This window comes from Trichosurus vulpecula, chromosome 8 (genome assembly GCF_011100635.1).
Source record: "Trichosurus vulpecula isolate mTriVul1 chromosome 8, mTriVul1.pri, whole genome shotgun sequence".
Lineage (NCBI taxonomy): Eukaryota > Metazoa > Chordata > Mammalia > Diprotodontia > Phalangeridae > Trichosurus > Trichosurus vulpecula.
Genome location: NC_050580.1, coordinates 75,045,159 through 75,058,308, shown reverse-complemented (window position 1 = coordinate 75,058,308; position 13,150 = coordinate 75,045,159). Strand labels below are relative to the sequence as shown.

The following is a 13,150-nucleotide window of genomic DNA, read 5'->3' as shown; positions in this document are numbered from 1 at the left end:
ACATAGGTTTGAGTTACATGGCTGTGACACCTGAAGAAGCGTCACATGGTTTGGAGTTGCGTGTTTGGGAAGCCCTTTGACTCCGAACAGAGGTTAGCATTTTGCTTGGGGCTCTCACTCACTGGAAGAGGGTTATGTGATTTGACCAGAGGAGACTCAGAGTAGCCGTTGTTAAGGAGCCCCCAGCTTGAAAACCTAGATGTTGTTGCTTCTCTGCTAACTATGTACCGAGATGCTGGACAGAAAGGTAAAAGCCTGTCTACTGGTTTGTGTTGTTCGATCTGTTTGTAATTTCTGTTTGCATTTGCTGTGATGTTCAGGATGCTGGCTTTTTCCCCTGAACTAAGTGAATTGTATATGCATGTTTGATTGAAGTGAGATTGTTAAGCCCTTAAAGTTGATTTCCTTAGAAAAGCAGAGAGAAGAACTTGTGCTAGCAGCGCTCTTATGTGCTGCTATTATCGATCTTTCACCCCACAACAGCTGTTAGCAGCATTGTTCTTACAAGTGGCCATTGGACAGCTCCTACAGTTGGAAGGCAACACTTACCTCTTAAGGAATTGTTGGGAAGCAACTTGATTTCTCACAAAAAGAGGGAGGTGAAATTGTCTCTCTCTCACATATGAGAGAAGTGAAGCTGTCCCTGAGAAGAGCCCTCTACTAGGGTAAATATTTGGTATTCCTTTGATGTACCTCTAAATAAGGAGGAAGTCCTGGAAGATGGTACAGGGAGATTCTCAGTATCAACCCTGAGCATGGGACAGAATGCGCCCAGGAGGACAATGATGACTTAGCCACCTTCCTAGAGAGTCCAGAACCCAAGATGTGGCTAGGTGGCTTTGTAGGGAATGTCCCTACCTGACCTAGTGTTTTCTTGTGGTGCTCCTATTCATCATCATCACTTTCTACTAGAAGATTTGGCAACACCCACCAAAAAGACCAGATGTTTAAGATCCAAGACTCAACCCAAAACTTGGGTTTTCTGGCTTTGTCTTTCCACAACTGGTCACTCCTTCAGGGAATGATTACCCTACTTCTTGTCCTTGGTGTTGTATTTTTGTTTTGTTTCCTTGTGTTTGTTTTTCTTTTTCTTTTCTCCCAGACTGCCTATGTCAGGTCTCTTGCATCCCCAAGATCAGTGTCATCTAATAACAGCTCTAAATTCATTTAAGTAGTACAAAGTCCTTTCAAAGATTCTAGGACATCATCACCAAGAAGTGTGTGTGGTAAGAGCATATACTCAGTGTGTCCATCCCAGGCAGGTTGGACTAGATTTTTCCTTAAAAGGTAAGGAAGAAGGAAAGAAGGAATGAAGGCAGGAAGGAAGGAAGGAAGGAAGGAAGGAAGGAAGGAAGAAAGAAAGGAGATAAAGAAGGAAGAAAGGAAGGAAAGAAGGAAGGAAGGAAGGAAGAAAGGAAGGAAGGAAGGAAGAAAGGAGAGAAGGAAGGAAGAAAGGAAGGAAAAAGAAAGGAAGGAAGGAAAGAAGGAAGGAGGGAAGAAAAGAAGAAAGGAAGGAAGAAAGAAAGAAAGGAGAGAAGGAAGGAAGAAAGGAAGGAAAGAAGGAAGGAAGGAAGGAAGGAAAGAAGGAAGAAGGAAGAAAGATAGTAAGGAGAGAAGGAAGGAAGAAATGAAGGAAAGAAGGAAGGAAGGAAGGAAGGAAAGAAGGAAGGAAGCAAGGGAAAAGGAAGGAAGGAAGGGAAGAAGGAAGGAAGAAAAAAGAAAGGAAGGAGGAAAGAAAGAAAGAAAGAAAGAAAGAAAGAAGAGAAGGAAGGAAGAAAGGAAGGATGGAAGGAATGAAGGAAAGAAGAAAGGAAGGATGGAAGGAATGAAGGAAAGAAGGAAGGAAGAAAGGAAGGAAAGAAAGAAGGAAGGAAGAAAGGAATCTAAACAGTAAAACCCAAGTTAACTGGGCAGCTTCCAGCCATCAAAATTTACCTTCCTTTGGAGAGAAGGAGAGGAAGAGGAAGAGGGAGAGGGAGAGGATGAGCTGAGTCCCCATTCACCAGAGGGAGGGGATGTAGAAGTGGGGTATTGCGTTTCTCTTCATTCTCTAAGAGGACCATGACATCAGAGAAATGATGACATGACTTGCAGTTGACTTTGATTTGAGTGAGGGAGGGCTGTGCAAGGTCACCAGCCTCACTCACCTTGACTGGAGTACGATCCATACAGATAGCAGAAAGTTGGGTCTACGGTAGAACAAGGGAGAGTACTGAATCACTAACAGATGAGCTATATTACTTTGCTATTACTGAACTACAGGAACAAGATGGTATGCAGAGAGATAAAAAAAAAACCAGTTCACTTCTGGTAATTAATAGACTGACTGCGATCATGAAACCTTGTCCTCTGAAAGCCCTTCAAGGCTGCATTGTTTGGGATCCACAGGCATCTTCCCTGACACAAACATGTCTTTGTCCATCTCTCTCCCAGGATGCTGATCTATGGCAGGATGGTCCGAGAAACAATGAGTAATGTCTGGGTTTTCCCTTCTCCACAGGATCTTGAGTATTTTGGCCTGACTTGGTACCTGATTTGGTAGAACTCAGTCTCTTACTACAGGCAAATCTTGATGATATGGACACACCCTTACACAAATTCCTAGGAAATAAAAGCATAAAGTTATCTCTTATTTAGCAGTTACTTCTATCTAGGAAGTGTCCACCCCAGGTCAAACCAACCTAGGTTAGGAAATTCCTTTAATGTCATGTAAGTTGGCAGAGAGCATTAAGAATGCTTTTGGGAACTAGAATTAAGAACCTCTACTAATATATGGGTTATCTACATAGGTTTCTACACCTAGTGGTGGAAAGTACCTGAAAGGTCATTTAGTCCAACATGCTCATTTTAAGAGGTAAGGGCAGCTAGCTGGCGCAGTGGATAGAGCATGGACCCTGGAGTCAAGAGGACCTGAATTCAAATCCAGCATCAAACATTTACTAGCTATGTGAGCCTAGATAAGTCACTTAAACCTCATTGCCCCCCCCCCCAAAAAATTTAAAATTAAGAAAATAAAATGGAGGGAAGCTTCCTGGTAGGGCCTTGAGCTGATAGCAGAGAAAGTGACACCCGCAAGCCCCTCTGGGTACTTGAGAACTATGAGAGGGAGATGTCCACCTGGGAGAGGGGCAATAGAGATGCTTCTTTGAAGTATCAGTTTCCTCTTCTGTAAAAAAAGCACAGATCAATAATACCTGTACACATGACAGACATTGGAGCTTAATGGATAGGCAGCTGGTCCGAGTTCCAATCCTGATTTTGGCTGTCAGTCTCCTTGCTCTGGCAAGCCCATCTTCTCTTTCAATCACACATATTTTTGATGACATCCTTTACACCAATCTTCATTTGCAATTTCTTGTTGGTGCTATATTACAACCAAGTCATACCTACCATATCCCTCTCCTTAACTCTTTGGGTGATGCTCCAATTCTGTTCTCTGGATAAAGAGTTGTTCCATGATAGAAGAATAACTATAGCTAACTTTAGGTCATCTTTAAGGCTGAAACCTACTGAAGACATCCTGAAATATCCATAGTAGTTCTCTGTATACAAACTCATCTCCCTGGTTAATCAGAGCTTCTTCTGCTGCTTGGATATCCATGCAACACAATGCCTCTCTGCACCCCAGGCATACAGTGTATGCAGGGCCAAACTTTTCAGCCAGCTGAAAAGAGACCCAAATGTAATTTTCTAGTCATAAATAAGCCCCTGAAGACATAGCATGGATAAAAATTCACAAAGTTTTTCTTAAAACTCATCATTGCCACCTACCTTAGGAACATACTCCTTCCTCGATATGGGGTGGCAGCCAACTGATGGGAAGAAATGAATCTGGACATTATTCTTAGAACATCCTACAATATCAATTAGTCATCACTTTGGATGATTTGGGGGGAACTAGGCTCCAAAATTAATAACTTTTCTCTCCAATTTTCCCAGCTCACTACTCTCTCTTCCCATCCCTCTCTCTACTTCCCTTTACATACGGTAGAGAAATCTATTGCAGATTTTGAAGGTAGGACAATATAGACTCACAATTCAGCTGGGGCTCCACCATACTGCCTCTGTCAAGATAGCAAGAGTGATGGTCATGCACAAGGAGAAGTCATGTTCACCTGGCATGGTCAAGGATAGGTCTTTAAGATGGAGGTAGGATTGGAGGGAGGGCCTTGAAGAGGTAGGATGTAGATACATTAGAAGGAAAGGAAAGGCCATTCCAGGAAGTTTTCGAAATAGATTAGAGAGGCTCTCTATCTTGGCCACCAGGAAACTAACCAAGAGATGATTGGAATAGACAGGTGATAAGAGCCTAATAAAGTTCAGGAAAAGGAATGGAAAGAAGGCATGGGTATTAGAGACATTTTGAAGGGAGGATTCATCTTGGCAGACCTAAAACTAAAAGGTTTAAAAATTATTTTTGGTTCTGAACAATGAATCAAAACTGTGGTTTTGTTTGAGGAGCTGTAAATGGGAGGCTGGACTAGATTTCATGAAGCCAACTAACATTTCTGGGCCTCAGTTTCCTCTTATGTCCTCCAATGAGCATGAGCACCTTTATCCATAAGATCCTTTCCAAATCTAATGCTTTATGAGCCTGAGTCTATTAAGTAAAAACAAATAGAAAGTATGTCTCCAACCTTCTCATGTATGCTAACATTTCGAGATGCAAGAGTGAGTGGTACGAATTTGTCCTCCCTAGTCCTTGACAGTCATCTCCATGCCTTTAATAGTTAGACTTTGAAAGATATAATCCTATATTGAGAGCCTGACGCCTTCCTGCCTCTGGTAAAAGTAGCCAATGGGATTCAAGTTCTGTTCTTGTCTAGTTCTCATTTTATTTTTTAGCCCAATCCACTCATTAATTCATTTAATTATATTTATTCGTGCCTTTTGTGTCGACATTGTCATGCAGGGGTTCTTAAACTTTTTCCACTTGTGACCCCAAATTTGGGCAGCAATTGTTGAGCATGCATAGTACAAAGTGCGTGTGCTTTGTGTCCAGAACCAAGGCTGCAGTGAAGTTACATGACATTACACACACATATACATATACATACATATTTACACACATTTACACACATACATATTCCATATATTGTGGAAATATGAGGCTTTGGGGGTAAAAACAACTCTAAGTTGTGATTCCTTTATTTCTCTGTAAACAGCACCATAACAAAATTTAGAAACAATTACCAGGTCATGAAGGACAATTTGCAAAGTTTCCAGAACTTCTTAAGATTGGGAATGACCTCTTAAATTGAGCATATGATTTCCCTTTGCTGTGGTTCTTTGCTGCTACCAAAGCAGAGTGGCCAAGTATTAGGCTTTGGTGACTCCATTGTCCCTTGGTCTTGTAGGTCTCTCTTGCAGGAGCTGTCCAAACACTGTTCTTAACTTGAAGAAGGTAAGATTTTCTTCCGAACAGCAAACACCAAGATTGTCATTTAAAATAGAGATTGACTGTGCTGTCAATTTGTGGGAACAAAGCAATTAAGCTGTGGCTACAGGACATCATTTATCTAGGAAGAAGAGATAATTTATAAACTGGAGCTCCAGTCATGAGTGGGGTGATGTCAAGTTCTTTTGGATCAACCAAGGGTTTCAAGGTGAAGCTCTGTAGAATGGTGGCCAGGAACAGAAACCGCTCCATGCGAGCCAGGCCTTCCCCAAGACAGAGGCATTTTCCTAAAAGGAACCAAATATCTGCTTCATAATAGCCATTTAACTAAATTGTACATCAAGAGAGACTTAAACATACTACTGATCAAAGAGAAGATGATGGGAGAGATGTGGGGAGTTATCTTAAATTAGGTTCTCTCTGATGGTCAGTGGAGATGGCAATGAGCCATCTTATACTAGAGAGGCCAAGCATATCTGGTGGTCCCATTGTCAGATAAGCAGGGAAGGAAACAGATGCTAATCCAGGTGACTGACATGCTCTTGAGATGGGTTTCAAGTGTCATAATCAGAGAATGACATTCACATGTGAAATTTTCCAGGTAATTGAAAATGTGGTGAATTTTGTTCTTGGAATAAGCAATAGCTAGAAAGAAGCATGTGAGGGAAAAGGAGCTAGATAGGAGTCAGCTGAGCAAATCCCTTTGTGATCCAGTGATATAGGTCATGTAGCTGGGGTGGGGGTAGGGGGTGTTAAATACATTATTGAGAGTTATATGTAAAATATCTGAGGTGTGACTTGAACCTATCCATTGCTCCAGGTTGCCTCTTGGCTCTTACTTACTTCCTCTGAAGTCTATATAACCTTCACAGAATCTAGGATTACCTTCTAAGATACTCCACTCTATGTCCCTTTACATGATGATAAATATTATGTCTTCCACAATGTATTCTGTTGCTATTCAGTTGATTAAATCAGCTGAATTCTCTAAGGTCCTAGTCCTCTACTTGCTCCCTTCTGTTTATCATCCAATATAATTTCAGTGATGGAGACATCAGACACCCTCATCTCATTTTCCAAATCATTACCCTTCTTACCAAGTGCCAAGTGGATGTGACAATCAGATGTGACTTGTCTGAACACCATTCTTTTTATTCCTGCATGTTAACTCAGGGACATACAAATTAGCTTAATGAGGGGTATGTCTAGTACCTTTAGAGATTGTCATCAACTTGCTAAGATGTGGAGGATACTAGGAGGTTGTTTCTGAAAGAGTCATGATCACATGTGAGGGAAGTGCTTTGGGACAGATGGCAGCAGGTACGGATATTCTGTTACTGGCATCCCCTTAGCCTACCATGTGATTGCAAGAAGCCTTTTTCCATTGGCTGAGTAGCTGTAACTATCAGCATCTTTAAAAAATAGCCTGAGTCAGCTGAGGCCATGTTATCGCTGTATTTGCATCTGATGGAGTGAGCTGCTTCCTTCACTCACAGTATCTGGTGAAAGAGTATTTGACTGAAAGGGCCATTGGTCCTTCCCTCTCTGAAGCCATATGAGGCCTCCTTGGCATTTTCTTTTTCTAGGTACAGGGAGTAGAGTCGTCAGTCTTGGGAGTTTCAAAGGCCAGGAGAATGAGCTATAGGAGTCTGGGAGTCAGAATCTAGGACAGATTTTTCAGCCAGAACAGCATTATAACCCCAAGGAGCAAGCAAGAAGAAAGAAGCATCAGGAGGGACTCTCAGGACATCAGCCCAGTGAAAGAACTCATGTAGCAGGTATATGTTGGACCTGAACTTAGTGGGACTGATGCTCTGTAGAAACTGTGCTAAGTTATGACCCAACTCTATCTAGAGACCAAAGTGGTACATTAGGGGAATTCTGCCCCCAAGGTGTTAGGGAAAATATTTCTATGTTTACTCTCATGGTGTCCCTTTGTAAAAGCTAACTGGAGTTAAGTGGTTACGTAGAACTAGAGAGCTAGTCACTGAGCCACTCAAAATGGAGGGAAGGGGCACTTAGGTGGGGCAATGGATAGACCACTGGCCCTGGAGTCAGGAGGACCAGAGTTCAAATCTGCCCACAGATACTTATTAGCTGTGTGACCTTGGGCAAGTCATTCAACCCCAATTGCCTCCAAAAAAAATTTAAAATAAAAAAATAACAAAATGGAGGGAGCCTACTTGTTAGGGGTTTGAGCTGATAGCAGAGAAAAATTACACCTACAAAACCCTCTAGGTACTTGAGAACCATGAAAGGGAGATATCCACCTGAGAGAGGGGTAAGTGGGATACTTTTTTGAAGTATAAGTTTACTCATCTGTGAAAAAGCACAGATCAGGGGGCAGACCAAGATGGCGGCTGGAAAGCAGGGACTTCCTTAAGCTCCCCCCCAGGTCCCTACAAACACCTATAAAAATGGCTCTGAACAAATTCTAGAGCTGCAGAATCCACGAAATAGCCAAGGGAAGCAGGGCTCCAGCCCAGGACAGCCTGGATGGTCGCTGGGAAGGGTCTATCACACAGAGCTGGGAGCAGAGCTGAGCCCAGCATGGGCTGTGCCAGGACCAACCAGACCAGGAGCTGGGCAGAACAGGCGCAGTGCCCTGAATTGGTGAGCTGAACAGACTTCTCAACCCAGAAACACCAAAGACAACAGAGCAGGTTGGTGGGAAAAGCTTCTGGGACAGAACGAAAGGAATTCACTCTTGGCCATCACAAGGTGGTACAGCTCTGAGGCTGCTTACAGAGCTACAGCTGCAGTTGCCTCTGGCCCCAGGCCCACCTGGTGGGAGAAATTAAGCAGTGGATTAGAGCAGGAGTGCAAAGACTGCTTTGTCCTGCCTGGATTTGGGCCACAATCCTGGTTGGCAGTTCTTGGGGGAGGAAGAGCACTGATGTGGCAGAGCTTGCTGTGTAGAAGTAGCTCTGAAAATAGCAACACAGCCCCTCAAGCTTGGGACAAAGTACTCTCTACTCTACAAGCAGTCATACCCCAACAAAAAGCTCAAGGGTGAAGTGCTTGGCTGGGAACATGGCCAGGCAGCAAAAAAGGACACAAATTCAGACTCAGACTTTGGAATCTTTTTTGGTGACAAAGAAGACCAAAACATACAGCCAGAAGAAGTCAACAAAGTCAAAGAGCCTATATCAAGAGCCTCCAAGAAAAATATGAATTGGTCTCAGGCCATGGAAGAGCTCAAAAACGATTTGGAAAAGCAAGTTAGAGAAGTAGGGGAAAAATTGGGAAGAGAAATGAGAGTGATGTGAAAATACCATGAAAAACAAGTCAATGACTTGATAAAGGAGACCCCAAAAATGCTGAAGAAAAGAACACCTAAAAAAATAGACTAACTCAAATGGAAAAAGAGCTCCAAAAAGCCAATGAGGAGAAGAATGCCTTGAAAGGCAGAATTAGCCAAATGGAAAAGGAGGTCCAAAAGACCACTGAAGAAAATACTACCTTAAAAATTAGATTGGAGCAAGTGGAAGCTAGTGACTTGATGAGAAATCAAGATATTATAAAACAGAACCAAAGGAAAGAAAAAATGGAAGACAATGTGAAATATCTCATTGGAAAAACCACTGACCTGGAAAATAGATCCAGGAGAGAGAATTTTAAAATTATTGGACTACCTGAAAGCCATGATCAAAAAAAGAGCCTAGATATCATCTTTCAAGAAATTATCAAGGAAAACTGCCGTGATATTCTAGAGCCAGAGGGTAAAATAGAAATTGAAAGAATCCACTGATCACCTCTTGAAAAAGATCCCCAAAAGAAAACTCCTAGGAATATTGTTGCCAAATCCCAGAGCTCCCAGATCAAGGAGAAAATACTGAAAGCAGCCAGAAAGAAACAATTTGAGTATTGTGGAAACACAATCATAATAATCCAAGATCTAGCAGCTTCTACATTAAGGGATTGAAGGGCTTGGAATATGATATTCCAGAGGTCAATGGAGCTAGGATTAAAACCAAGAATCACATACCCAGCAAAACTGAGTATTATGCTCCAAGGCAAAATATGGATTTTCAATAAAATAGAGGACTTTCAAGCTTTCTCAGTGAAAAGACCAGAGCTGAATAGAAAATTTGACTTTCAAACACAAGAATGAAGAGAAACATGAAAAGGTAAACAAGAAAGAGAAATCATAAGGGACTTACTAAGGTTGAACTATTTTGTTTACATTCCTACATGGGAAGATGATGTGTGTAATTCATGAGACCTCAGCATTAGGGTAGCTGAAGGGAATATACATATATATGTAGGTGTATATATACATATACATATGTATATATATATATATATATATATATATATATGGAGAGGGAGAGAGAGAGAGAGAGAGAGAGAGAGAGAGAGAGGGGAGAGAGAGGGAGAGGGAGGGCACAGGGTGAGTTGAATATGAAGAGATGATATCTAAAAAAATAAAATTAAGAGATGAGAGAGGAATATACTGAGAGAGGGAGAAAGATAGAGATAGATGGGGTAAATTATCTTACATAAAAGTGGCAAGAAAAAAGCAGTTCTCTTGGAAGGGAAGAGGGGGCAGGTGAGGGGGAATGAATCTTGTTCTCACTGGATTTGACTTGAGGAGGGAACAACATACACACTCAATTGGGTATCTTACCCTACAGAAAAGAAGGAGGAAGGGGATAAAAAAAAGGGGGGACAATAGAAGAGTGGACAGATAGGGGGAGGAGGTAATCAAAAACAAACACTTTTGAAAAAAGGACAGGGTCAAGGGAGAAAATTGAATAAAGAGGGACAGGATAGGAAGGAGCAAATATAGTTAGTCTTTCGGAATGTGAGTATTGTGGAAGTGTTTTACATAATGATACATGTTCAAGCCTATTGTTGCATTGCTTGCCTTCTTAGGGAGGTGGGTGGGGAGGGAAGAGGGGAGAGAATTTGGACCTCAAAGTTTTAAAAGCAGATGCTCAAAAAAAAGTTGGTTTTGCATGCAACTGGGAAATAGGATATACAGGCAATAGGGCATAGAAGTCTATCTTGCCCTACAAGAAAGTAAGGGAAAAGGGGATGGGGGGTGGGGAGTGGGTGACAGAAGGGAGGGCTGACTGGGGAACGGGCAATCAGAATATATGCCATCTTGGAGTGGGGTGGGAGGGTAGAAATGGGGAGAAAAAATCTAATTCAAATCTTATGGAAATCAATGCTGAAACTAAAAATATTAAATAATAAATAAAATAAATAAGAGCACAGATCACTAATACCTGTGCACATGACAGATGTTGGGGCTTAATGGATAGGCAGCTAGCCCAAGTTGCAATCCTGATTTTTGTTGTCAGTCTCCTTGGTCTTGCCACCTGACCAGCCCATCCTCTCTTTCAATCACATATATTTTTGATGACATCCTTTACATCAATCTTCATTTGCAATTTCTTGTTGGTGCTATATTACAACCAAGTCATACCTACCACTCTCCTTAACTCTTTCAGTGATGCTCTAATTCTGTTCTTTCCATAAAGAGTTGTTCCATGATAGAAGAATAATTATAGCTAGCTTTAGGTAATCTTTAAGGGCTGAAACCTACTATATCCTCTGAAGATATGCTTAAATATTGGTAGTAGTTTTCTGTTTACAAACTCACCTCCCTGGTCAATCAGAGCTTCTTCTGCTGCTGGGATATCCATGCAACACAATGATTCTCTGCAGCCCCAGGAGCACAGCATTTATAGGGTCATTCTTTTCAGCTAGCTGAAAAGAGATCCAAATGTTGTTTTCTAGTCATTAATAAACCCCTGAAGACATAGCATGGATAGAAATTCACAAAGCTTTTATTAAATCTCATCATTGCAACCTGTTTTAGAAGCACATTCCTTTCTAGATATGGGGTGGCAGCCAACCGATGGACAGAAATGGGTCTGGACATTATTCTCAGAGCATTCTATAATATCGATTAGTCATCACTTGGGAGGAACTAGGCTCCAACATTGATAAATTTCTTTCACATTTCCCCAGTTTACCACTCTCTCTTCCCATCCCTCTCTTTACTTCCCTTTACATACTGGTAGAGAAATCTGTTCCAGGATTTGAAGGTAGGACAGTATAGACTCACAATTCAGCTGGGGCTCCACTATACTGCCTCTGTCAAGATAACAAGAACAATGGTCATGCACAAGGAGAAGTCATGTTCACCTAGCATGGTCAAGGATAGGTCTTTAAGATGGAGGTAGGATTGGAGGGAGGGCCTTGAAGAGGTAGGATGTAGATACATTAGAAGCAAAGGAAAGGCCATTCCAGGAAGTTTTCAAGATAGATTAGAGAGACTCTATCTTGGAGACCAGGAAAGTAACAAAGAGATGATTGGAATAGACAGGTGAATGAGAGCCTAATAAAGTTCAGGGAAAGAATGCAAAGAACATATAGGTATTAGAGACATTTTGAAGGGAGCATTTATCTTGGCAGAGCTAAGACTAAAAGTTTTAAAAATTATTTTTGGGATGGCGGCTGGTAAGCAGGGACTAGAGTGAGCTCCATACCGAGTCCCTCCAAAAACCTATAAAAAATGGCTCTGAACCAATTCTAGAACGGCAGAACCCACAGAACAGCAGAGGGAAGCAGGGCTCCAGTCCAGGACAGCCTGGATGGTCTCTGGGTGAGGTCTATTCCACACGGAGCTGGGAGCTGGGATCGGAGTGGAGCAGAGCCCCGCCTGAGCGGTGTGGAAGAACCAAACTTGGAGTCGGGCGGATGGGGCCCCTAGCGCCCTGAATATGTGAGCTGCGGCAGTTACCAGACCTCTCGACCCACAAACACCAAAGACTGGGGAGAAGGTTAGTGGAAAAAGCTGCGGGAGTGGAAGGAGTTCACGGTTCGGCTTCCAGCCCCGGGGGCAGCGGAGGTGGGGCAGCTACAGTTGCTGCTGCTTCTGGCCCCAGGCCCACCTGGTGGGAGGAATTAAGTGGTGGATCAGAGCAGGAGTGCAACAGCCTGCTGAAGATCTAAGCCCAGCCCGGGCTGGGGGTTCTTGGGGAAGGAGTAGTGCGGGTCTGACAGAGCTGGCACCTCCCCCCCAAACGTGGAACATAGAACTCGTTAGTCTACAAGCAGTCATACCCCACTGAAAAACTCAAGGGTCAAGTTAGTTGGTTGGGAATATGGCCAGGCAGCGAAAACGCGCCCAGATTCAGTCTCAGACTTTGGATTCTTTCTTTGGTGACAAAGAAGACCAAAACATACAGCCTAAAGAAGACAACAAAGTCATAGAGCCTACAACAAAAATTATTTTTGCCTCTGAAAAATGAATCAAAGCTGTGGTTTTGTTTGAGGAACCCTAAATGGGAGCCTGGACTAGATTTCATTAAGTTAACTAACATTTCTGGCCTTCAGTTTTCTCCTACGTCATCTAAATCCCTTATCCATAAGATCCTTTCCAAATCTAATTCTCTATGAGCTGAGTCTATTAAGTAAAACAAATAGAAAGTGTGGGTACTTTCCTATGTCTCCAACCTTCTCATGTATGCTAATATTTGGAGATGCAAGAGTGAATGGGAAGAACTTGTCCTCCCTAGTCCCTGCCAGTCATCCCCATGCCCTTAATAGTTAGACTTTGGAAGATATAATCCTATATTGAGGGCCTGACTCCTTCCTGCATCTGGCAAAAGGAGCCAATGGGATTCAAGCTCTGTTTTTATAGAGTCTGGGGAGTAGCTTGACTGACTTCTCATTTTATTTTTTAGCCCCGTCCACTCATTAATTCATTTAATTAAATTTATTGTTGCTTTTTTT

General features: G+C 42.3%; 1 long non-coding RNA gene across 1 annotated transcript; it reads right to left on the bottom strand.

Annotated features, from left to right (window-relative positions):
• Positions 1-5,120: 5,120 nt before the first annotated feature.
• Positions 5,121-11,618, bottom strand: LOC118830222. The gene is made up of 3 exons (XR_005009006.1): positions 11,428-11,618; positions 11,010-11,116; positions 5,121-5,685 (listed from the first exon to the last, which is right to left on the bottom strand). It is a non-coding gene; the product is annotated as an uncharacterized LOC118830222 (long non-coding RNA).
• Positions 11,619-13,150: the final 1,532 nt, after the last annotated feature.